Source organism: Nerophis lumbriciformis, linkage group LG16 (genome assembly GCF_033978685.3).
Source record: "Nerophis lumbriciformis linkage group LG16, RoL_Nlum_v2.1, whole genome shotgun sequence".
NCBI lineage: Eukaryota > Metazoa > Chordata > Actinopteri > Syngnathiformes > Syngnathidae > Nerophis > Nerophis lumbriciformis.
Genome location: NC_084563.2, coordinates 41,300,883 through 41,328,578, shown reverse-complemented (window position 1 = coordinate 41,328,578; position 27,696 = coordinate 41,300,883). Strand labels below are relative to the sequence as shown.

The 27,696-nt window shown below is 39.9% G+C and overlaps 1 long non-coding RNA gene across 1 annotated transcript in view; it reads right to left on the bottom strand.

Annotated features, from left to right (window-relative positions):
• Nucleotides 1-983: 983 nt before the first annotated feature.
• The window catches only part of LOC133617438 (uncharacterized), a 41,914-nt gene continuing 15,201 nt past the window's right edge, over nucleotides 984-27,696 (bottom strand). The window contains exons 2-3 of the long non-coding RNA XR_009817014.1: nucleotides 1,184-1,233; nucleotides 984-1,079 (exon numbers count right to left, since the gene is read on the bottom strand). This is a non-coding gene — a long non-coding RNA (uncharacterized lncRNA). The remainder of the gene's footprint in view (nucleotides 1,080-1,183; nucleotides 1,234-27,696) is intronic.

Genomic DNA, 27,696 nt, shown 5'->3' with positions numbered 1-27,696 from the left:
TACATCTTTCAGCAAAAATCAACAGGAAGTTTGCTATTCCCCCTTCAAAACAACATTTTAGTAAGAACAGTCTTTTTTGCCTCTTTGAGCTGTTATTTGACCCCCTTAAAATGCTTCAAAACTCACCAAACTGGACACACACATCAGGACTGGCAAAAATTGCGGTCTAATAAAAAACCTAACCCCAAAACTCAAAATTACGCTCTAGCGCCGCCCAGGAAGAAAACACAGACAAAACTGCTCTTAGGAAGAAAACACAGACAAAACTGTCTGTAACTTCCAGTGGGAATGTCGTAGAGACATGAAACAGAAACCTCTATGTTGGTCTCACTTAGACCTACATTTCATTCATTGACAACCCCCAGCAAAAATCAACAAGAAGTTTGCTATTCCTCCTTCAAAACAAAAGTTTTGTAAAAACCGGTCACCTTTTTTCAAAAATTATCTCCTCTGAGCGCGTTTGTCGTGTCGGCTTCAAACAAACACAGGAGAGAGATTGAACCCTTCTGATTAAAAGTTGACCAAAGAGGTTTAATTACTGCTCCGGTTTGGATTGCATGTGCCGTCAAAGTCGGTCCCGTCCATTTGCTTAGTTCAAATAAAATACCCCTCATTTTTGTATTTTTCCTTTTCTCGTTTTTGAACACTGACTTTTTGCAGTGTAGATATTCACCCATATGTTCATATTTCAAACATAGTTGCAAATGGTGATTAAATAATGAATAATTTGTGAACTGTGATGAATCTGATTAAACATTTGAATCATTTGACAGCAATGCTAATAACATTTTGACATGCCAGGCTCAAGTATGCATGCCAACTCCTGAGACAGCAGTCCTGGGATGTTAGCTTGCTTTCATTCCTCCTAACACACACTGTCAAAGGTTATTTTTGTCAAAAGGTTACATTACCTCAGGAATAAGCGACACCAAAGCCCCTCATTCCGCTCATGTGCAACACACACACTGAAGCCGCATAAAACCCCTACTCTCGCTCCTTTCTGCGGCTCCCGGTTCATTTAGGAATTCATCCTGTGAAGTAAGAAGACTGCGGGGGAATGACACGTTGCAATGGGAATCCTGTTAAAACGACATAAATACCGCAGGTTCAAACGAGATCAGCAGACTGCGAGTTTTGTGAGGTAGCATCTGCCCTGGAAGCAAAGCACCTCGCCAAGGTGCACCTTTTGACTGACACAGGAACCAGTCAGACGTGACAGAGCCACATCTCCCCCTGTCGAGGGAAAATAATACTGTTTGTCAAACCTCTGCATGTGATTTCCACGGCTTTTGGCTGAGCCGTGTGGAAAATGTCAGGCCAAAATGTGACTCTCCTAGGAGAAACTGCAAACTATTCTTGAAGTACCGGTTGCACATTTATCACAGAATGTTGTGATATGTCGCTGATAAAAAAAAAAACAATAATAATTTTCTCTACAACTTCATACATATTTCTGTAGCTCTTTTGCTCAATTCAGTTTTGACACTGGATGGTTGGGATATCGACTTTTACACCCTTTCAGGCATTATTAGCCATTTTGCATGTTTGGTTTAGGAGTGTTGTTTATACAACTTTCATATTTAGTATGAGAATTATACTGTCATATTGAGTAAAAAAAAATAGTTTTTGTTTGCAAAACTTACAAAAGCTCATGTTTCTAGTAAAACTCACAAAGATGCATTATTTCAGGCACTATTAGACATTTTGCATGTTTGGTTTAAGAGTTATGTTTGAATAAATGTGTATTACTTTTTTTCACAATAGCTCAGTATTCTAAGAACATTACTGTCATATTGAATTAAAAAAAGAATTTGTGTGTTTGCAAACCTTACAAAAGCACTTGATTCTAGTAAAACTCACATTGATACATTAATACAGGCATTATTAGACATGTTGGATGTTTGGTTTTGGAGTTATGTTTATATAACTTTCATATTTAGTAGGACAATTATACTGTCATATTGAGTAAAAAGAAAACTGTTTGTGTTTGCAAAACTTACAAAAGCTAATTGTTCTAGTAAAACTCAAAGATACAGTATTTCAGGCATTATTAGACATTTTGCATGTTTGGTTTAGGAGTTATGTTTGAATAAATGTGTATTGGTTTTTTTTTGCAATAGCTCAGGATTCTAAGAACATTACTGTCGTATTGAATAAAGATAAAAATAAAATTTGTGTTTGCAAACCTTACAAAAACACTTGATTCTGGTAAAACTCACATTGATACATTAATACAGGCATTATTAGACATGTTGCATGTTTGGTTTTGGAGTTATGTTTATATAACTTTCATATTTAGTATGACAATTATACTGTCATATTGAGTAAAAAGAAAAATGTTTGTGTTTGCAAAACTTACAAAAGCTAATTGTTCTAGTAAAACTCACAAAGATACAGTATTTCAGGCATCATTAGACATTGTGCATGTTTGGTTTAGGAGTTATGTTTGAAAAAATGTGTATTGGGTTTTTTTCGCAATAGCTCAGGATTCTAAGAACATTACTGTCATATTGAATAAAAATAAAAATAAAAATTGTGTTTGCAAACCTTACAAAAACACTTGATTCTGGTAAAACTCACATAGATACATTAATACAGGCATTATTAGACATTTTGCATATTTGGTTTTGGAGTTATGTTTATATAACTTTCATATTTATTATGACAATTATACTGTTATATTGAGTAAAAAAAAATATTGTGTTTGCAAAACTTACAAAAGCTCATGTTTCCAGTAAAACTCACAAAGATACAGTATTTCAGGCATTATTAGACATTTTGCATGTTTGGTTAGGAGTTATGTTTGAATAAATGTGTATTACTTTTTTCGCTATAGCTCAGGATTCTAAGAACATTACTGTCATATTGAGAAAAAAAATAATTTTTGTGATTGCATACCTTACAAAAGCACTTGATTCTAGTAAAACTCACATAGACACACTAACACAGGCATTATTAGACATGTTGTATGTTTGGTTTTGGAGTTATGTTTAAATAACTTTAATATTTAGTATGACAAATATACAGTCATATTGAGTAAAAAACTATTTTTTGTATTTGCAAACCTTACAAAAGCACTTGACTCTAGTAAAACTCACACAGATACATTATTACAGGCATTATTAGACATATTGCATGTTTGGTTTTGGAGTTATGTTTATAAAACTTTCATATTTAGTATGACAATTATACTGTTATATTGAGTAAAAAAAAAGTTGTGTTTGCAAAACTTACAAAAGCTCATGTTTCTAGTAAAACTCACAAAGATACAGTATGTCAGGCATTATTAGACATTTTGCATGTTTGGTTTAGGAGTTATGTTTGAATAAATGTGTATTGTTGTTGTTTTTCGCAATAGCTCAGGATTCTAAGAATACTACTGTCATATTGAATACAAATCTAAAAAAAAAAGTGTTTGCAAACATTACAAAAGCACGAGATTCTAGTAAGACTCACACACATACATTAGTACAGGCATTATTAGACATGTTGCATGTTTGGTTTTGGAGTTATGTTTATACAACTTTCATATTTAGTATGACAATTATACTGTCATATTGAGTAAAACAGTATTTTTTATATTTGCAAACCTTACAAAAGCACTTGATTCTAGTAAAACTCACACAGATACATTAATACAGGCATTATTAGACATATTGCATGTTTGGTTTTGGAGTTATGTTTATATAACTTTCATATTTAGTATGACAATTATACTGTCATATTGAGTAAAACAGTATTTTTTGTATTTGCAAACCTTACAAAAGCACTTGATTCTAGTAAAACTCACACAGATACATTATTACAGGCATTATTAGACATATTGCATGTTTGGTTTTGGAGTTATGTTTATATAACTTTCATATTTAGTATGACAAGTATACTGTCATATTAAGTAAAAAAAAAATGTTTTTGTGTTTGCAAAACTTACAAAAGCTCATGTTTCTAGTAAAACTCACAAAGATGCATTATTGCAGGCATTATTAGACATTTTGCATGTTTGGTTTAAGAGTTATGTTTGAATACATGTGTATTAGTTTTTTCACAATAGCTCAGTATTCTAAGAACATTACTGTCATATTGAATTAAAAAAATAATTTCTGTGTTTGCATCCTTACAAAAGCACTTGATTCTAGTAAAACTCACATAGATACATTAATACAGGCATTATTAGACATGTTGCATGTTTGGTTTTGGGGTTATGTTTATATAACTTTCATATTTAGTATGACAATAATACTGTCATATTGAGTAAAAAAAACATTTTTTATCTTTGCAAAACTTACAAAAGCTCATGTTTCTAGTAAAACTCACAAAGACACATTATTTCAGGCATTATTAGACATATTGCATGTTTGGTTTTGGAGTTATGTTTATATAACTTTCATATTTAGTATGACAAGTATACTGTCATATTAAGTAAAAAAAAATGTTTTTGTGTTTGCAAAACTTACAAAAGCTCATGTTTCTAGTAAAACTCACAAAGATGCATTATTGCAGGCATTATTAGACATTTTGCATGTTTGGTTTAAGAGTTATGTTTGAATAAATGTGTATTAGTTTTTTCACAATAGCTCAGTATTCTAAGAACATTACTGTCATATTGAATTAAAAAAATAATTTCTGTGTTTGCATCCTTACAAAAGCACTTGATTCTAGTAAAACTCACATAGATACATTAATACAGGCATTATTAGACATGTTGCATGTTTGGTTTTGGGGTTATGTTTATATAACTTTCATATTTAGTATGACAATAATACTGTCATATTGAGTAAAAAAAACATTTTTTATCTTTGCAAAACTTACAAAAGCTCATGTTTCTAGTAAAACTCACAAAGACACATTATTTCAGGCATTATTAGACATATTGCATGTTTGGTTTAGGAGTTATTCTTGAATACATTTGTTAGTGCTTTTTTCGCATTATCTCAGGATTCTAAGAAAATTACTGTCATATTGAGTAAAAAACTAAGTTTAGTGTTTGGAAACCTTACAACAGCACATGTTTCTAGTAAAACTCACAACGATACATTTATACAGTCATTATTAGACATATTGCATGTTTGGTTTAGGAGTTATTCTTCAATACATTTTGTATCGCTATTTTCGCATTAGCTCAGGATTCTAAGAACATTACTGTCAAATTGAGTAAAAATACAAGTCCTGTGTTTGCAAAAATGGGAGGGCCCAAAATATCCCGTTTTTCATTGTTTTGTTGATTCAATTAATAACATTAACATTTACAGCTTTACATTAAAAGGATTGTGAGAGCAATTGTTTTTAAATGCTGGATTTACTAGTATTGCTCATGTTGTAATTCTTACTATAATTCTTAATTTTTAGTTGGTTATTTTTCCAGGATTTTTTTCTCCCAAAAGAATATTTTATTTGGTACATGGTGTAATGATAAATGTGACAAGTAGATGACAGTCACACATGAGATAATGTTTTAATGTTCCATTGAAAATATAGAACATTAAACACGGTGCTCAAAAACCTATCAAAATGTTTTAGTACGACTTTGGTAAGCTATGAAGCCGCACCGCTTGTTGGATTGTACTGTGCTTCAACATACGAGTATTATTATGGTGTGTGTATAAGGTAAGATATTATCTGGCGTTTTGTTTCGCAGTATTATGCATCAGCAACTTTTCTTACATTCTGGTATCTACTGATCTGTATTTGGGATCTGCATAAGTCCTGGAAATTTGCACGCGTCCGCCTTTGTAGTCCGTGTAGACGATAAACTTCTTATTTTTCTCTATCTTCTTGTTATGGGGCTTTCATCCTCCGCTGTTGCCATTTCTAATATAAAGTAGTGTAAAGTTCTTACTTATATCTGTCAGTAAACTCGCCATGAAAGCGCTAAAACATACCGGTGTAGTGAGTTTACATTATTCACCCAAGGATCTTTAGTTATTAGAGAGTTCCGGTCGGATGGTTTTTCACGGGACACATTTCCGGTGTTGTTTCCGAATGAGGAGATGCTGCTTCGTTATTGATTTAAGTAAAGTCTGAATGTCATTTAAACAGTTAGCTCCATCCTTTGACACTTCTTCCACCCCCGTCCTTGCACGCTACACCATACTTGCCAACCCTAACAAATTTTCCGGGAAACTAACGAATTTCAGCGCCTCTCCCGAAAACCTCCCGGGACAAATATTTTTCCGAAAATCTCCCGATTTCCAGTCGGAGCTGGAGGCCACGCCCCTTTCAGCTCCATTCGGACCTGAGTGACGTGTCGACAGCCTGTTTTCACGTTCGCTTTCCCGCGATGTAAACAGCGTGCCTGCCCAATCACATTATAACATCTACGGCTTTTAGAGAGTGCACAACTGCGCACACAACAAGGAGACGAAGCAGGAGAACGAGGAAGATACAGCCACGGCGACGCCGATGACGAGTAAGATGAAGAAATACGCTTGTAAGTCCCAAAACGAATAGAAACAAGAATTTCAGTTTATCCAGGACAGTTCGAAGGGGAAGGGGTATGCTGCCTGTAAATTTTGCAGAACAGACTTCTCCATTGAACACGGTGGCCGAGCGGATATACTCATTCATGAACGGTCAGCGAAGCACAAGGTGGCGGCAGCGCAGCACAGCCCAGTATTATGGGCCACCTCGCTAAATGGAGACCCGAGGGTGTAACTTATGCCGAGACAAAGATGGCTATGCTGATAGCTGGAAGCAACATCCTGTTCTCAATTGCGGATGTCTTCAACAAATCCGTGAAGGATATGTTACCGGATTCAGAGATCGCTCGCCAGTACGCAAATGGCAGAACAAAGGCTACTCAAATAGTGAAAGGTAAGTGTTTTTTTGTTTTTTTTTAGTAAGCAGCAAGCTGTGCTTCTGGCTGCAACGCATTGCACTTTCAAGTACAACAATGAGTAGATGAGTGTTATGTGTGTGTATATGTGTAAATAAATGAACACTGAAATTCAAGCATTTCTTTTATTTATATATATATATATATATAGCTAAAATTCACTGAAAGTCAAGTATTTCTTATATATACAGGTAAAAGCCAGTAAATTAGAATATTTTGAAAAACTTGATTTATTTCAGTAATTGCATTCAAAAGGTGTAACTTGTACATTATATTTATTCATTGCACACAGACTGATGCATTCAAATGTTTATTTCATTTAATTTTGATGATTTGAAGTGGCAACAAATGAAAATCCAAAATTCCATGTGTCACAAAATTAGAATATTACTTAAGGCTAATACAAAAAAGGGATTTTTAGAAATGTTGGCCAACTGAAAAGTATGAAAATGAAAAATATGAGCATGTACAATACTCAATACTTGGTTGGAGCTCCTTTTGCCTCAATTACTGCGTTAATGCGGCGTGGCATGGAGTCGATGAGTTTCTGGCACTGCTCAGGTGTTATGAGAGCCCAGGTTGCTCTGATAGTGGCCTTCAACTCTTCTGCGTTTTTGGGTCTGGCATTCTGCATCTTCCTTTTCACAATACCCCACAGATTTTCTATGGGGCTAAGGTCAGGGGAGTTGGCGGGCCAATTTAGAACAGAAATACCATGGTCCGTAAACCAGGCACGGGTAAATTTTGCGCTGTGTGCAGGCGCCAAGTCCTGTTGGAACTTGAAATCTCCATCTCCATAGAGCAGGTCAGCAGCAGGAAGCATGAAGTGCTCTAAAACTTGCTGGTAGACGGCTGCGTTGACCCTGGATCTCAGGAAAAAGAGTGGACCTACACCAGCAGATGACATGGCACCCCAAACCATCACTGATGGTGGAAACTTTACACTAGACTTCAGGCAACGTGGATCCTGTGCCTCTCCTGTCTTCCTCCAGACTCTGGGACCTCGATTTCCAAAGGAAATGCAAAATTTGCATGGTTGGGTGATGGTTTGGGGTGCCATGTCATCTGCTGGTGTCGGTCCACTCTGTTTCCTGAGATCCAGGGTCAACGCAGCTGTCTACCAGCAAGTTTTAGAGCACTTCATGCTTCCTGCTGCTGACCTGCTCTATGGAGATGGAGATTTCAAGTTCCAACAGGACTTGGCGCCTGCACACAGCGCAAAATCTACCCGTGCCTGGTTTACGGTCCATGGTATTTCTGTTCTAAATTGGCCCGCCAACTCCCCTGACCTTAGCCCCATAGAAAATCTGTGGGGTATTGTGAAAAGGAAGATGCAGAATGCCAGACCCAAAAACGCAGAAGAGTTGAAGGCCACTATCAGAGCAACCTGGGCTCTCATAACACCTGAGCAGTGCCAGAAACTCATCGACTCCATGCCACACCGCATTAACGCAGTAATTGAGGCAAAAGGAGCTCCAACCAAGTATTGAGTATTGTACATGCTCATATTTTTCATTTTTATACTTTTCAGTTGGCCAACATTTCTAAAAATCCCTTTTTTGTATTAGCCTTACACAATATTCTAATTTTGTGACACACGGAATTTTGGATTTTCATTTGTTGCCACTTCAAATCATCAAAATTAAATGAAATAAACATTTGAATGCATCAGTCTGTGTGCAATGAATAAATATAATGTACAAGTTACACCTTTTGAATGCAATTACTGAAATAAATCAAGTTTTTCTAAATATTCTAATTTACTGGCTTTTACCTGTATATATATATATATATATATATATATATATATATATATATATATATATGAAATACTTGACTTTTGATGAGTTCTAGCTGTAAATATATTCCTCCCCTCTTAACCACGCCCCCGCCCCATTCCCGACCACACACCCCCCTCCCCACCCCCCATCCCCATCTCCCGAATTCGGAGGTCTCAAGGTTGGCAGGTATGCGCTACACCGCTACAACAAAGATGACGGGGAGAAGACGCTGCCAAAGGTGAGCCACGTAAATAAGGCCGCCCACAAAACGGCGCATCCTGAAGCGACTGTCAGAAAGCGACTTGAAGATGATCTGTAAAACATCATCTATGCAACATTTTGACCGAAGAACCACCATTACATGTTATGTAGACCACAAGGAAGTGTTTTCCATTCAGAAAAAAAATTATATGACCCCTTTAATGCGCCCTATAATCCGGTGCGTCTTTTGTATGAAAATAGACCTGACTACACACGCTCATCAGCCGTGCGCCTTATAATACGGTGTGCCCTATGGTCCGGAAAATACGGTACTAAACATTTAAAGTTTATCAAACAAACCTTTAACGAAGTGATCGCTGCAAACTTGTGCATTCGACCACTCTGCTCCCTTGCAGGGGAGTGCGCGCCGTTTTTCTCGTCATGGTTTTCGAAAATCTTGCACTCTTCCGCCCTCCTTGACTACCTCTCGAGGAACCCTGAAGAAACGTGTATCCTTTTCGCGAATTGAACGATTCGTACAGCCGAAAACAATGCAAACATAGGAGGTTTTGTTTTTCTTTCTTTTTAGAAAGGCTAAATGGCACCTACTACTAATTCAAAACAGACGCTGACTTGACCACCACGCATATTTGTAAATCCAATCAATAGGTTATATTCACCCGATGTCACGTCCGGCTCATTAACTATGCGAGGGCTCGAAGTGGTGGGCCAGTGATCGTCTGTTGTCATAGAGTTCTGGGCGGAATTTTGTCTTTTTTTCCATGAAAAATGCCATATGCTTGCGGACTTTTAGGCTGTCGGAACCGTTCAAATAGCGAAAAGGATAAAAGTTTCTTCAACGTTCCTCAAGATGTGATCAACTAGAGCAGGGGTCGGCAACCCGCGGCTCCGGAGCCGCATGCGGCTCTTTGATCACTCTAATGCGGCTCAGCAGCTTACTTGATGAACCCCCCAATTTTCCCGTGAGACTTCCGGATTTCAGTGCCTTTCGCAGAAAACTCCCGGGATTAATATTCACCGATTTTCACCCTTACGGCTATAATAAGGGGGTGCCATGATGGTACAACATTTGGCGCCCTCTACAATCTGTATTAACAGAGTGCCAGCCCAACACTTGTTATACATTATACATCTTCTGCTTGCACACGTACGTGACAGCAAGGCATACTTGGTCAAAAGCCACACAGGTTACACTGACGGTGGTCATATAAAACAACTTTAACACTCTTACTAATAATGCGCCACACTTTGAACCAAAACCAAACAAGAATGACAAACACATTTCGGGAGAACATCTGCACCTTAACACAACATAAACACAACAGATCAAACACCCAGAATCCCATGCAGCCCTGAATCTTCCGGGCTACATTACACACCCCTGCTACCACCAAACCCCGCCCCCACCCCAACCCTGCTCCCTCACACATCAACCCCCCCCCCCCTCGGTGCGTCGGTTGAGGTGGGCGGGGTTTGGTAGCGGGGGTGTATAATGTATCCCGGAAGAGTTAGGGCTGCATGGGATTCTGGGTATTTGTCCTGTTGTGTTTATGTTGTGTTACGGTGCAGATGTTCTCCCGAAATTTGTTTGTCATTCTTGTTTGGTGTGGGTTCACAGTGTGGCGCATTATTAGTAAGAGTGTTAAAGTTTTTTGTTTTTTATACCGCCACCGTCAGTGTGAGCTGTGTGGTTGTTGACCAAGTATGCCTTGCTGTTATCTACGTGAGCAGAGCAGAAGCCCCATACAATGTGTGGCTGATCAGGCACGCTGGTTGTAGTGAATGCTATATGCTGTACCATCACGGCACGCATGACGTGCCGCACCAGCTTTCAAATTCCACATAAAAGGTGTGGGCAACGTGTCTGAGACCCCTGGTAATACATAGCACAAAGCAAAAAAAAAAACCTTCGTGTGCAGTTATTTCATTTAAAATTTCAAAAGAATTTAGCGGCTCCCATTGTTTTCTATAATTTGTGAAACTGGTCAAAATGGCTCTTTGACTGGTAAAGGTTGCCGACCCCTGAACTAGAGCGAAAGATGACAAAACGTGTCCAAGGGAGCCGAGTGGAATAACACACGTTTGCACTAATCACTTCATTAAAGGTTTGTTTGCTATACTTTTAAAGTTAAAGTACCAATGATTGTCACACACACACTAGGTGTGGCGAAAATATTCCCTGCATTTGACCCATTACCCTTGTTCACCCACTTGGAGGTGAGGGGAGCAGTGAGCAGCAGCGGTGGCCGCGCCCGGGAATAATTTTTGGTGATTTAACCCCCAATTCCAACCCCTGATGCTGAGTGCCAAACAGGGAGGTAATGGGTCCCATTTTTATAGTCTTTGGTATGACTTTGGTATGATCACTCGACTCATTTTTGAAAACATATAGGAATAGATTCCATTGCATAGATAGGTTTGAACTCATGACCTACCGATCTCAGGGCGGACACTCAAACCACAAGTCCACTGAACAGGTATTGCTTTAGCGTTTAGTATTTGCCAATTCATATTATCTTGATATCATTTGTGTTATATCTTGTTTCAGAGTTCTTAAAACACATTTTTGCGATGAGTGTTTCGTAAACCACCATTGCTCGGCGAGTTTAAATAAAAGAAAAGGAATGTGAGCAAAACCTAAAAGTGTTAAGCAAAGGCAACAATCATACAAACCCCGTTTCCATATGAGTTGGGAAATTATAAATTGTGTTAGATGTAAATCTAAACGGAATACAATGATTTGCAAATCCTTTTCAACCCATATTTAATTGAATGCACTATAAAGACAAGATATTTGATGTTCAAACTCATAAACTTTTTTTTTTTTTGCAAATAATAATTAACTTAGAATTTCATGGCTGCAACACAAGCCAAAGTGGTTGGAAAAAGGGCATGTTCACCACTGTGTTACATGGCTTTTCCTTTTAACAACACTCAGTAAACGTTTGGGAACTAAAGAGACACATTTTTTAAGCTTCTCAGGTGGAATTCTTTCCCATTCTTGCTTGATGTACAGCTTAAGTTGTTCAACAGTCCGGGGGTCTTCGTTGTGGTATTTTAGGCTTCATAATGCGCCACACATTTTCATTGGGAGACAGGTCTGGACGACAGGCAGGCCAGTCTAGTACCCGCACTCTTTTACTATGAAGCCACGTTGATGTAACACGTGGTTTGGCATTGTCTTGCTGAAATAAGCAGGGGCGTCCATGGTAACGATGCTTGGATGGCAACATATGTTGCTCCAAAACCTGTATGTACCTTTCAGCATTAATGGCGCCTTCACAGATGTGTAAGTTACCCATGTCTTGGGCACTAATACACCCCCATACCATCACAGATGCTGGCTTTTCAACTTTGCGCCTATAACAATCCGGATGGTTCTTTTCCTCTTTGGTCCGGAGGACACGACGTCCACAGTTTCCAAAAACAATTTGAAATGTGGACTCGTCAGACCACAGAACACTTTTCCACTTTGTATCAGTCCATCTTAGATGAGCTCAGGCCCAGCAAAGCCGACGGCGTTTCTGGGTGTTGTTGATAAACGGTTTTCGCCTTGCATAGGAGAGTTTTAACTTGCACTTACAGATGTAGCGACCAACTGTAGTTACTGACAGTGGGTTTTTGAAGTGTTCCTGAGCCCATGTGGTGATATCCTTTACACACTGATGTCGCTTGTTGATGCAGTACAGCCTGAGGGATCGAAGGTCACGGGCTTAGCTTACGTGCAGTGATTTCTCCAGATTCTCTGAACCCTTTGATGATATTACGGACCGTAGATGGTCAAATCCCTAAATTCCTTGCAATAGCTGGTTAAGAAAGGTTTTTCTTAAACTGTTCAACAATTTGCTCACGCATTTGTTGACAAAGTGGTGACCCTCGCCCCATCATTGTTTGTGAATGACTGAGCATTTCATGGAATCTACATTTATACCCAATCATGGCACCCACCTGTTCCCAATGTGCCTGTTCACCTGTGGGATGTTCCAAATAAGTGTTTGATGAGCATTCCTCAACTTCATCAGTATTTATTGCCACCTTTCCCAACTTCTTTGTCACGTGTTGCTGACATCAAATTCTAAAGTTGATGATTTGCAAAAAAAAAATGTTTATCAGTTTGAACATCAGATATGTTGTCTTTGTAGCATATTCAACTGAATATGGGTTGAAAATGATTTGCAAATCATTGTATTCCGTTTATATTTATATCTAACACAATGTCCCAACTCATATGGAAACGGGGCTTGTAAATAAAGCTTTCAGCACATACACAATGTTGACATCTATAGTTATGTTTTGATAAATACGGAGAAAAACACGCGTACTCGTAAACGGCGTGTGCAACAACGAGGCAACAAACATGCCAGTAGAAGCAAAGTTAAATCATGAAATGCAACCTGCAAACGATGCCTGATTTATCCAGGAGAGTCTCTAACTGTTGGGATATACTATGTTTGGATATATTTACGATATGGTGGGGGTGGGAGGAGTCTCTGCAGATTTTCTGAGCCCTGGTCAGGCAGCGGCTTTTTGCGATCTTCTGGATAGGAGGAAGAGGAGTCCTGATGATCTTTTCTGAACGTCCTCACCACTCTCTGCAGAGACTTCCAGTCTGAGGCACTGCAGGCTCCAGTCCAGACAGAGATGCAGTTGGTCAGTAGGCTTGCTATAGTGCCTCTGTAGAATGTGGTGAAGATGGGGGTGGGAGCTGTGCTCTTTTTATCCAACTCAAAAAGTGCATGCGCTGCTGAGCTCTTTTTACAAGAGCTCCGGTGTGTAGGGACCAGGTTATATTGTCAGTTATCTGCACCCCCAGAAACTTGGTGCTGCTTACGATCTCCACTGCTGTGCCGTTGATGAAGAGTGGAGTGTGGCTGGACTGGTGCCTCCTGAAGTCGACGATGATCTCCTTGGTCTTGTCGACGTTCAGGACCAGGTTGTTGGTTCTGCACCAGTCAACCAGATGTTTCACATCCTCCCTGTAGTCCATGTAGTTGTTGTCACAGATGAGGCCCACTACTGTCGTGTCGTCCGCATACTTCACAATGTGGTTAGTAGTGGACCTGGCGCAGCAGTCATGGGTCATCAACGTGAACAGCAGTGGACTCAGGATGCAGCCCTGAGGGGAGCCGGTGCTCAGGGAGATGGCACTGGAGGACTGTGAGAGTGACTTGACTTGACTAAAAACCAAGAAAAGTCCCAACCTTGTGTGCTTATTGGAGGACATTTAGATGCTAACTGGCTATCCAGCTTTTGCACAAGTAAACATGCAGCACCACTGCTTGTATTAGGGATGTCCCGATCCAGGTTTTTGCACTTCCTATCCGATACCGATATTGTTTTTGCACTTCCGATCCGATACCGATACTGACCGATACTGGCCTATCCGAGCATGTATTAAAGTTTAAAGTTATTTAGCCTACTTAGTTGTCAGAATCATGTTGAAAAGGGTTTTAGTACTCTTGAAAACAACTAGCCAGCTGAATTAAGGGAGTTTGAATAATACACAATGGTTGGTAACAAGAAACTGACCTGTTTATTCAAGGATAAACACAAAATAGACAAAATTATACATGACAAACAGAAATGGCATCATTGAACTAGGGCTGGGCGAAATGGCCTTTTTTTAATATTGCGATATTTTAAGGCCATATTGCGATACACGATATACGTATATCTCGATATTTTGCCTCAGCCTTGAATGAACACTTGATGCATATAATCACAGCAGTATGATGATTCTATGTGTTTTGATTGATTGATTGAGACTTTTATTAGTAGGTTGCACAGTGAAGTACATATTCCGTACAATTGACCACTAAATGGTAACACCCGAATAAGTTTTTCAACTTGTTTAAGTCGGGGTCCACTTAAATTGATTCATGATACAGATATATACTATCAGATATATACAATCATTATAATACAGTCATCACACAAGATAATCACATTGAATTAATTACATTATTTATAATCCAGGGTGTGGAGGGGGGCGCCGGATGTAAGTGTCAAAAAGACAGTCAAAAGAGTTTGATATGAGAATAAATCTAAAGTTAAAATATAGGGTAGAAATGCACCCATTTGCAGGAAATGTAGTCTTGATTTTCAAAATTTTCTTTCAAGGCTTGCATGTCTACATTAAAACATTCTTCTTCATACTGCATTAATATATGCTACTTTTAAACTTTCATGCAGAGAAGGAAATCACGACTAAAAAAATCACTATTTTTTTCATACGGTGTTGATCTGGAAATTTTTGCCTCGGCATTATGATGGTGTGGACGTGTGGCACCGAATGGAGATAAGCGTCTCGACAGACGTTACAATATTTGAACAATGATGACGAAAACTGTTTTCTCTGTCGTGTCCGTGTGTCGAAAATTGTTATGCGCTTATTTTTTTTTATTTGATTTTGTGCGTGGCATATAATTGCTATGCGCAGAGGACGTTTGAGCAGTACGCAATTGCACAGGCGCGCACCTTAAAGAGAACGTTGGTCACACGGCTGCGCTAGCATCACAGCTAACGTTAGCCATGCTGCTACCTCTCTGCTGGGAGAGGGCGTATACGTATGTGACGTATGACGTGACAGTATGTGACGTGTGTAAGAAGGTGCGCTTGCTGTCTGTGAGAGGGAGACACAGAAAAGAGTGAGAAGAGCCTGTCGTGTAATGCCAGCAGCTAAAAGCAACTGCGTGAGAATCCACATACCTGTGGATGTGTTGAAGGTGTGCTGGAAAATGCGGAACGGAAATTAGTGAGCAGCAGAAAAGTGGAATGTATTATTTGAATAAGTGCGTTGGAAAACACGGAGCGTAGGTTTTTTTTTTAAACTGGATCTGGATCGGCATTTTCCCATGCCTTGCCGATACGCATTTTTTGGCAAATATTGGCGGCCGATCCGATCCAAATATCGGATCGGGACATCCCTAGCTTGTATCGGAGCTTTTATGGAATATTTTATTTTATTTTTATTTTATTTATTTATTTATTTTTTTTTTTTTATGTCCTGTCCAGCTTCTCAGGCAAATCATATAGTTGATGTAGATGCCCATGTCGGCTGTTCAGATTTACTTTACAAAAGAGAAGTGTAGGATACTTCTCTTGTTGCCTTATTTGTATTTGACTTTATTAAATGTATTTATATTATCATTTAGTGCAGCCGGGCCGGAGCAGGAGGGGATAGAAAGAGAAAAAAAAAGAAGACAGAGGGGGAAATTGTGGGGACAAGAGGGGGATTAGACAGAGAGACAAAAACAACAACAGCAAACAACAACAACAACAACAACAATAGAGCAACATCAGCAAATATGACATGTACAAATATGATGGTAAGAGTAATAGCAAATAAGCAGTTAGCGAAAAATAAAAAATAATACAGAAATAACAATGAGCATTATTACACTACAAATGGATCAATACAAATACCAATAGAAATAGCGCTATTGATAATGAACAATACCAATAATTTACCTTTATTATCAACAATACAGTTGTTTAAATGCAACAATACATATACGTAATGATAACTTGAGATACGAAAGAATGCAGAAAAATGGAGGGGGAGAAAGAGAAGCAACCTACATTAACCTTGTAGATTGTTATAGTCACAATAGGTTAAGCTTTGTCAGTGTGCCATGTGTTACACCCAGTTTACCCTAGGGCAACAACGTTAATATATGTTTGATGAAACGTGATTATGTGCATGAGTGTAAGTATGCATATGTACTTGTATATGTACAGAATGTGTATATGTGTTTGTACAATGAATGTATATGTACAGAATGTGTATATGTGTTTGTACAGTGAATGTATATGTACAGGATGTGTATGTGTATGTTTGTATATTGAATGTGCGTGTGGATGTACGAACATTAGGTAGGTAAATATGTACTGTATTTGTGTATGTATGTGGGAGCGTAGGTACCTATGTACGTATGTGAGCATATGTGAATTTGCATGTACAATACATTCGACTCCCAGAGTGCGTGGGAGCCAGAGCACGGCCCCATCACCCCCGAGAGCCCAACCCACAAACAGTAGGCGTGGTGCCCAGGGAACCAGGGACCACCGCCCCCACGCAGCCAAGCCGGCCAGCGACAGGAACCCCAGAGCCCGACCCACCGTACCGCCCACAAGGGCCAGCAGCAGGCCGCAGACAGACGCACCCGGCAGAGGACAGGGCACGAGAAAAGCAGGGGACAGCCAGACCCCAAGCCAGCGAGAGACCACACCCCACACGGGCAGAAAGGCGAGACGCCCCGCCCGAGGGACCCAGAGACTCCCCGCAACCGGACGGGAAGACCGCCCCCGCCCCACCGGCAACCGGGCCCCCACGAGCCCACCCCCCACCCCCGGAGAGCGCGGCGAGGCCAGCCCCCGGCCACCCCACCCAAACCGGCCGCCGCAGGACCACCCAGGCACAGGGCCACGGGAACCACCCACCCCACCCGCAGGGACCCCAACGATGGAGATGGAACAACCAGCAACCGCCCCGCCGAGCCCCCCCCCTGAGGGAGGGGAAAATTAAAAAATAATATTAATAAAATATATGGTATGGAATATTTTAGATGCGAGCGGATATCATCCGATTAGTATATATATTGGGTCAGGGCACTTCTAGTTTTAAGCAGCTCAAAAATGTAATAATAGGAAAAGGGGAAATAATGCATTTGCATAAACCAGCAGAGATTACAACCTAATCATTGTAAAACAAACAAAGCATGCTGGGAAGAGAAACCCATGTTCTCATCAACCGGCTACAAAGACCCCACCAATGCAGCTGGCTCGCTGTCACCACGACCCAAAGATCAAGAACAAAGTCCCTAAGGTGTGAGTGAAGCTGAGGTTGTCATGGAGGGTTAGGTTGCTCCTATGCTAAATCATCCACGTTTCTTGTTAGCTTCAGTCTGCCATTGTAAATGTGAACAAAATACTATTCTCACTTGATGCATTCCTAAAAGGAAATGTGCAAACAAATGTCCTCTGTGAAGAATGGCGTGATCAGCAGAATGCAAATGCACGGCTCGTATGCGGTGCTTAGGCTGCATCTCCACATCAAACACGGATCAATTCCTAAGCCTTGTCGGGATGCAACATTTGCCCGGACGTGAGCGCCTGCAATATTTCACTGCAATGAAAATGCACAGTAAATAGAATGGATACGTTGTCTTTGCCATAGGCGCCGATCTACATTTCTGCCAGTGCGTGCTCGGTTAGTGTTGTCCCGATACCAATGTTTTGGTACCGGTACCAAAATGTACTTCAGTACTTTCCGGTACTTTTCTAAATAAAGGGGACCACAAAAATATGTCATTATTGTCTTTATTTTAACAAAAAAATCTTAGGGTACATTAAACATATGTTTATTATTGCAATTTAGTCCTTAAAGGGGAACATTATCACCAGACCTATGTAAGCCTCAATATATACCTTGATGTTGCAGAAAAAAGACCATATATTTTTTTAACCGATTTCCGAACTCTAAATGGGTGAATTTTGCCGAATTAAACGCCTCGGAGCGATGACGTCACAATGTGACGTCACATCGGGAAGCAATCCGCCATTTTCTCACTTTCGTCGGTGTGTTGTCGGAGGGTGTAACAACACGAACAGGGACGGATTCAAGTTGCACCAGTGGTCCAAAGATGCGAAAGTGGCAAGAAATTGGACAAAATTTGTTCAAAACAGGGGGTGTGGGGAAAGCCAACGAAATGGTCAGTCGTTTGTTCCGCACTAGAGATGCGCGGTTTGCGGACACAACCGCGGAGTCCGCGGATTATCCGCGGGTCGGGCGGTTGAAATAAAAAAAAAATAGATTTTATCCGCGGGTCGGGTCGGGCGGTTGAAATTTAAAAAAATTTGATTTTAAATAGATTCAGGCAGGTGGCAGTTAAACCAATTCGGAAATATATATACATAGTTAAATGTTGTTACCCACATATGAAAAACGAGCAGGCACCTGCAGCATGCCACAACAGAAGAAGAAAAAAAAAGAGATGGCAACGCCGGCGGCAAACGTGGTACGCGACAAACTAAAAAAGGGAATACCGTATTTTCCGCACTATAAGGCGCACCTAAAAACCACAAATTTTCTCAAAAGCTAACAGTGCGCCTTATAACCCGGTGCGCTTTATTACGATTCATTTTCATAAAGTTTCGATCTCGCAACTTCGGTAAACAGCCGCCATCTTTTTTCCCGGTAGAACAGGAAGCGCTTCTTCTTCTACGCAAGCAACCGCCAAGGAAAGCACCCGCCCCCATAGAACAGGAAGCGCTTTAAGCAACCACCCGCCCCCGGAAGAAGAAGAAAAAACGCGCGGATATCACCGTACGTTTCATTTCCTGTTTACATCTGTAAAGACCACAAAATGGCTCCTACAAAGGACAAGGATCCGGTTCATAAAAAGACGCAATCTCTCCATCCGCACACGGATTACTACCGTATTTCACAGCAACTGATATTCCTGTGAACTGCACTGTGGAACGGGAGCACGTACGGTGAATATTCGCACCACAGGGAATGAGAAGTCATCCTTCACTGTGGTTCTAGCTTGCCATGCTAATGGCCAGAAACTTCCTCCCATGGTGATATTCAAAAGGAAGACCTTGCCAAAAGAGACCTTTCCAGCCGGCGTCATCATAAAAGCTAACTCGAAGGGATGGATGGATGAAGAAAAGATGAGCGAGTGGTTAAGGGAAGTTTACGCGAAGAGGCCGGGTGGCTTTTTTCACGCTGCTCCGTCCATGTTGATATACGACTCTATGCGCGCCCACATCACAGATGGTGTCAAAAAACAAGTGAAGCACACAAATACAACACTCGCCGTCATTCCGGGTGGATTAACCAAAGAACTCCAACCGCTGGATATTGGTGTCAACAGGGCATTCAAATCACGAGTGCGAACGGCGTGGGAAAAATGGATGACCGAAGGCGAACACACCTTCACTAAGACGGGCAGACAACGCCGGACGACATACGCCAACATCTGCCAGTGGATTGTAAATGCCTGGGCAGATATTTCTGTCACAACTGTGGTCCGAGCTTTCCGGAAGGCAGGATTCACAGAACTGCTGCACAACAACAGCGACACTGAATCCGATGACTTCGAAGAGACGGAGCCGGCCATTTTGGAACCCACGCTTGCGCAACTTTTCAATTCGGACACCGAAGACGAAGAATTCGAAGGATTTACCGGTACGAATGAAGAATAACTTCAGAAAGTGAGCGCTATGTTTATTTTGTGTGTTGTGACATTAACGTTCGAGCAACATTACCGGTATGTTGCTATTGCTCTACACCATTTTGAATTTTACTATGTTTGTGATTGCACATTTGCGTACATTTTGGGACAGAGTTGTTAGAACGCTGGTTTTCAATATATTATTAAAGTTTGACTGAACTATCTGACTGTTTTTTTGACATTCACTTTAGCGCAGCGTTTTTTTGACATTCACTTTAGCGCAGCGTAGGCGCGGCTTATAGTCCGGGGCGGCTTATTGGTGGACAAAATTATGAAATATGTAATTCATAGAAGGTGCGGCTAATAATCCGGTGCGCCTTATAGTGCGGAAAATACGGTACTAAAGACCAGGGGAAAAAAAGGCCAGAAAAGTTCAGCGTGGACTCGTTTTTATGAGGTTGTAAATCAGGATGATAGTAATGCTGGCTACGTGATTTGCAAGAGCTGTGACGCTGTTTATGTCTACGACAGTCACAAAACCGGGACATCTAACATGGTGCATCACATTTGTGCAAAACCCCGAATCTCCACAAACACCCTGAGCATGAGCAGTTTCGTCCGCCGTGATCCCAGAAGAGTGCCACAGGATGTTAAAACAAGATAGAACGCAGCTGCCTGCAGCAGTTTGAGTGGCGCGAGCGCGCTTGGAGGTGCGCTCAGCGCGGCTCCCAGATGATTGTGCACTGGTGTGCGTCTGGGCCGTGACAGCGTGGCACTCATTGAATGTCTCTGCTGCATTGGATCAGTCTCCTTTCTTTAACAGGCAAAAGCTTTATAACCTCACTAATGCCTTGCATCGTCTATATTAGATATATAACAACGGGCGGATGGCGGATGGCGGGCGGGTGCGGTTTTGATTAAATGTTAGTTTGGGTGAATGGCGGATGGTTGACGACTTTTGTGATAAATGATAATGATAAATGGGTTGTACTTGTATAGCGCTTTTCTACCTTCAAGGTACTCAAAGCGCTTTGACACTACTTCCACATTTACCCATTCACACACACATTCACACACTGATGGAGGGAGCTGCCATGCAAGGCGCTAACCAGCACCCATCAGGAGCAAGGGTGAAGTGTCTTGCTCAGGACACAACGGACATGACGAGGTTGGTACTAGGTGGGGATTGAACCAGGGACCCTCGGGTCGCGCACGGCCACTCTTCCACTGCGCCACGCCGTCCCATGATGATGATGCGGTTGCGGATGAAATAATTGCCTATCCGCGCATCTCTATTCCACACACTTTACCGACGAAAGCTATGCTACGACAGAGATGGCAAGAATGTGTGGATATCCTGCGACACTCAAAGCAGATGCATTTCCAACGATAAAGTCAAAGAAATCTGCCGCCAGACCCCCATTGAATCTGCCGGAGTGTGTGAGCAATTCAGGGACAAAGGCCCTCGGTAGCACGGCAAGCAATGGCGGCAGTTTGTTCCCGCAGACGAGCGAGCTAAACCCCCTGGATGTCTTGGCTCACACCGTCCCTTATGCCACCGAAGCTGATCAAGAGAGGAATATCGACCCTAGCTTCCCTGGCCTGCTGACATCAACTCCAAAACTGGACAGATCAGCTTTCAGGAAAAGAGAGCGGATGAGGGTATGTCTACAGAATATATTAATTGATGAAAACTTTATTCATTACTCGCGGTTTTATGTAAATTATTATACATAAACTGTGTTTACCAAATATTTAGCTTAAAAACATTTTTTTTTTCCCAATCATTCGAGTACATTCGGGTAGTCTTGTGTAATGCAGTATTTTGTGTCTATTTAGGTATGGTTAACCTGAGTGCTGAAATCGTGGAAAAATATATGTTCTTAGCGCGCCTGAAATGGGCTGTCTGCACTCTCAAAGTGCATGTTGTTGCCAAATGTATTTCATATGCTGTAAACCTAGTTCATAGTTGTTAGTAATTATCTTATCAGATAGTGTTAAGCCGCTGAAATCCGAGTCTGAATCCGAGCTAATGTCGCTATACCTTGCTGTTTGTTTGTATTGGCATCACTGTGTGACGTCACAGGAAAATGGACGGGTGTATATAACGATGGTTAAAATCAGGCACTTTGAAAAAAACTTCGAAAAATAAAATAAGCCGCTGGGAACCGATTTTTAATGGTTTTAACCCTTCTGAAATTGTGATAATGTTCCCCTTTAAATAAAATAGTGAACGTACAAGACAACCTGTCTTTTAGTAGTAAGTAAGCAAACAAAGGCTCCTAATTTAGTCTGCTGACTTATGCAGTAACATATTGTGTCATTTATCATTCTATTATTTTGTCAACATTATTAAGGACAAGTGGTAGAAAATTAATTATTAATCTACTTGTTCATTTACTGTTAATATCTGCTCACTTTCTCTTCGAACATGTTTTATCTACAATTCCGTTAAAATTGTTTGATAGTTTTGGATTACACCACACATTTAGGTATCGATCTGATACCAAGTTGTTACGGGATCATACATTGGTCATATTCAAAGTCCTCATGTGTCCAGGGATGTATTTCCTGAGTTCATAAATATAATATAAATAAAAAAAAAAACGAAAGAAGATTTTGTGATGTTAAAAAATATCGATGTAATCATAGTAGTATCGACTAGATACGCTATTGTACTTGGTATCATTACAGTGAATGTTAGATGTAGATCCACCAATGGCCTTTGTTTGTAGTGTAGCGTCCGTCCCGGAAGAGTTAGTGCTGCAGGGAATTCTGGGAATTTGTTCTGTAGTGTTTATGTTGTGTTGTGCATATATTCTTCCAAAATAGAATAGAATACAATGGACTTTATTGTCATTATATTTGCATATAACGAAATTAAGGACTAGTGGGAACAAATATGGGGTAAAAATGTGTTTGTCATTGGTGTTTAGTGTGGTTTCACTATATGGCACATGTTTATGACAGTGTTGAAATTGTTCATACTGCCACCCTTAGTGTGACATGTATGGCTGTTGACCAAGTTTGCTCTTTGTTTGCTCGTGAGCAGTGTGTCCAAAGTTGAGATGATTGTGTCATTCGTTCATTATCTGGCACAATGAAATCTTGGTTAGGTTTTGTTAAGTATAGAATATATGATTTGTGACTTTTTCATTAAGTTAATCGGACTAAACTCGTCACAAAATTAACAACAAGATTGTTGTTTCAAAATGTTTTCTAAAGATTGAATGTTGTCATCAATCCCAAGTGGATGCTCGGCACCTATGGTCTTTGCTCATGTTTGAGTTAAGAGTAGTGCAGTGAAGGAGAACTGTATCTCCTACGCGTATTCCTTCAATCTCGAATAAAGTTCACCAAGTTGTTGTTAATTTTCAGATTCACCATTTTAGAACTATCTTTCAGTGATGATTGTTTGAAGCAAATAAACACAATTCTCAATTCCAACAAGCAGGAAAAGGGAGACATCCTGCTACCTATGGCCCTTGTTCCTTGTTGTCCTTCTTCCATTTGACTCCGGTTTCCATGGTAACGGCTGCTTTGCTATGGAGCCAAAACACTGCCATTAAGACTTGGTATTGGGGAAAAAAAAGACACGTGGGAAAAGTTTAATCGGCACCAAAACAGGTTTTGGCAACAAATAAACGCAAACACGGAAAAAATACCATATTTTTTGGAGGATATTTTTTTAATCTGACCACAGAACTTTCCTCCAGACGGTCGTATCTTTGTCCATGTGAAATCAGATGAAACAAAAATTGAGCTGTTTGGCCACAATACCCAGCAATATGTTTGGAGTAGAAAAGGTGAGGCCTTTAATCCCAGGAACACCATGCCAACAGTCAAGCATGGTGGTGGTAGTATTATGCTCTGGGCCTGTTTTGCTGCCAATGGAACTGGTGCTTTGAATGGGACAATAAAAAAGGAGGATGACTTCCAAATTCTTCAGGACAACCTAAAATCATCAGCCCGAAGGTTGGGTCTTGGGCACAGTTGGGTGTTCCAACAGGACAATGACCCCAAACACACGTCAATAGTGGTAAAGGAATGGCTAAATCAGGCTAGAATTAAGGTTTTAAAATGGCCTTCGCAAAGTCCTGACTTAAACGTGTGGACAATGCTGAAGAAACAAGTCGATGTCAGAAAACCAACAAATTTAGCTGAACTGCACCAATTTTGTCAAGAGGAGTGGTCAAAAATTCAACCAGAAGCTTGTGGATGGCTACCAAAAGTGCCTTATTGCAGTGAAACTTGCCAAGCGACATGTAAGCAAATATTAACATTGCTGTACGTATACTTTTGACCCAGCAGATTTGGTCACATTTTCAGTAGATCCATAATAAATTCATAAAAGAACCAAACTTCATGAATGTTTTTGGTGACCAACAAGTATGTGCTCCAATCACTCTATCACAAAAGAATAAGAGTTGTAGAAATTATTGGAAACTCAAGACAGCTGTGACATTATGTTCTTTACAAGTGTGTACTAGACTTGGGCTTGCAAGTAAAACCCCGAAGAAGACAGGAGGAGGCGGGGCTTACATGGCAAATCACGGCCATTAATTTGAAGCCATAAAAAAGATAAGCGAAACCGTGGAAAAAGAGAAGCCGATGTGAAAAAGTAAAAGTAAAAAAAATAAAAACCTGTGAAACACACAAAAACAATAACCATCTACACAAATATAAAAAAATGGCTCTAAAAACTTAAATAAGCCTATCACATTGTGATTTTTTTATTTTTTTTTAAATGTATTTATTTTGCTACAGCACTTAAATCACAATGATTTTTATTGGTTTAGTAGGTATTTGTGGGGGGAGATGTTGCCAGCGCTGCCTGCAGGAGCAAAGGTCACCGCCTCTGTCCATGGTGCTGAGGACAGAGCACCATCAAACGGGGGCGTGGCAGTGCTAACGGCGAGACACAGCTGGCAGGTGATTAGATTTCACAGGTGGTACGTGTTAATCTAATCATCTCTTGTCTTCAACAGCAAGCGGCCGGGAGCAAGAGAGAGAGAGAGGATACGGACGTGACTGGAAAGTCGCGTCCTGCTGGAGAGAGAACTTTGATTAAAACAATTGATTATTAAAACCTTGTTAAAACCTGCACGCTTGGCTCCTGTGCCGTGTCTGACAGTGGGACCGCTAGGAAGTGACTTCCACAGTATTGTATTTTATTTTTCTACAGTGTGCCTGTATACTGGTGATTGTTTGTGGATTTTTAAAATGTTTTTATGTTTGATACACATTGCGTTTGCTTGCTTTATTCTGTCTTGACGCTGAATTACAAATGTCTGCATAACTGTTTTACCTCCAGGTACCATTAAAGAAACCTTGAAAAACATATGATACAAAAAAGTATCCACTAAAAAATAAGCGTGTTTTTTTTTTTTTTTTATGTTTTAATCTTACGCCATCAGTATGTGAATGTGACGTATAATGTAAAGCACTTTAGGTATCATTCCAGATAGGGATGTCCGATAATGGCTTTTTTGCCGATATCCGATATTCCGATATTGTCCAACTCTTAATTACCGATACCGATATCAACCTATACCGATATACACAGTCGTGGAATTAACACATTATTATGCCTAATTTGGACAACCAGGTATGGTGAAGATAAGGTCCTTTTTTTTTTTAATTTATAAAATTAAATAGGATAAATACATTTAAAACATTTTCTTAAATAAAAAAGAAAGTAAAACAATATAAAAACAGTTATATAGAAACTAGTAAATAATAAAAATGAGTAAAATTAACTGTTAAAGGTTAGTACTATTAGTGGACCAGCAGCACGCACAATCATGTGTGCTTACGGACTGTATCCCTTGCAGACTGTATTGATATATATTGATATATAATATAGGAATCAGAAATATTAATAACAGAAAGAAACAACCCTTTTGCGTGAATGGGGGAGGGAGTTTTTTTTGGGTTGGTGCACTAATTGTAAGTGTATCTTGTGTTATTTATGTTGATTTAATAAAAAAATTAAAAAAAAAAAAAAAAATTTAAAAAAAAGATACCGATAATAAAAAAAAACGATACCGATAATTTCCGATATTACATTTTAAAGCATGTATCGGACATCTCTAATTCCAGATATAGTAATGCGCTTTATAAATACAGACCATTTACCATTTTACCATTTACCAATGTTTGTATTTATTTGTGGCCAAAACTTGTTTTGGTGCCAATACAACTTTTTCCATGTCTTTTTTTCTCCAATACCAAATTTTACTGGCAGTGCTTTGGCTCCGAACTGCGCTGGCTTATCTTGATGAGAATTGCCTCTGGCATACCCCTCACATACCCTTAATATGTGTGGTACTTTAAAACTAACAAATTACAGAAATACCTAATTAATACTATGCCGTAATAATTATATAATACCGTATTTTCCGGACCCTAGGGCGCACCGGATTATAAGGCACAATGCCGATGAATGGTCTATTTTTGATCTGTTTTCATACAAAAGACGCAGCAGATTATAGGGCGCATTAAAGGAGTCATATTATTATTATTATTATTTTTCGAAATGGAAAACACTTCCTTGTGGTCTACATAGCATGTAATGGTTGTTCTTTGGTCAAAATGTTGAATAGATTATGTTGTGGTGACAGTCGCTTCAGGATGCACCGTTTTGTTTGTCTTATTTACGTGGCTCACCTTCGACCGTTTCTTCTCCCTGTCATCTTTGTTGTAGTGGTGTAGCGTGCAAGGACGGGTGTGGGAGAAGTGTCAAAAGACGGAGCTAACTGTTTTAATGACATTCAGACTTTACTTAATACAATAATAGAGCAGCAGCTCCTCATCCGTCGGAAATGTGTCCCGTGAAAAACCGTCCGACCGGAACTCTCTAATAACTAAAGTTCCTTAGGTGCATAATACAAACTCACTACACCGGTATGTTTTAGCGCTTTCATGGCGAGTTTACTGACAGATATAAGTAATAACTTTACACTACTTTATATTAGAAATGGCAACAGCGGAGGATGAATGTCCCATAACAAGAAGATAGAGAAGAAGAAAAAGCTTATTGACTACGGTGTTGTCACAGACTACAAAGGCGGAAGCGTGCTAATTTTGAGGATTTATGCAGACCCAAATACATATCAGCAGGGTAAGAAAAGTTGCTTTTGCATAATATTTCAAAACTTAACGCCATATCATATATGTCTTACCTTATACACACACCATAATAATACTCGTATGTTGAAGCACAGTACAATCCATCAAGCGGTGCGGCTTCATAGATTACCAAAGTCGTACTAAAACATTTTGATATATTTTTGAGCGCCGTGTGTAATGTTCTATATTTTCAATGGAACATATAAAATGTTGGTGTTGTTTACTTCAGTCATATTGCCATCATATTGCAGTCTACACGTATTTCTTATGTTTGACTGCCATCTACTGGTCACAAATACAATAGTCTACTATTACACCATGTACCGAATACAACTGCTTCAAGGTCGGTCAGCAAAACCAGAATTATTCCGTACATTAGGCGCACCGGATTATAAGGCGCACTGTCAAGTTTTGAGGAAAAATACGGTTTTTAAGTGCGCCTTATAGTTCGGAAAATACGGTAGTTAGCACATAGAAGTATGATAGGAAGATCAATATACTCATTTTATTATGTTCATGCAAGCAATATGTAGTTTGCATTTAAAATATT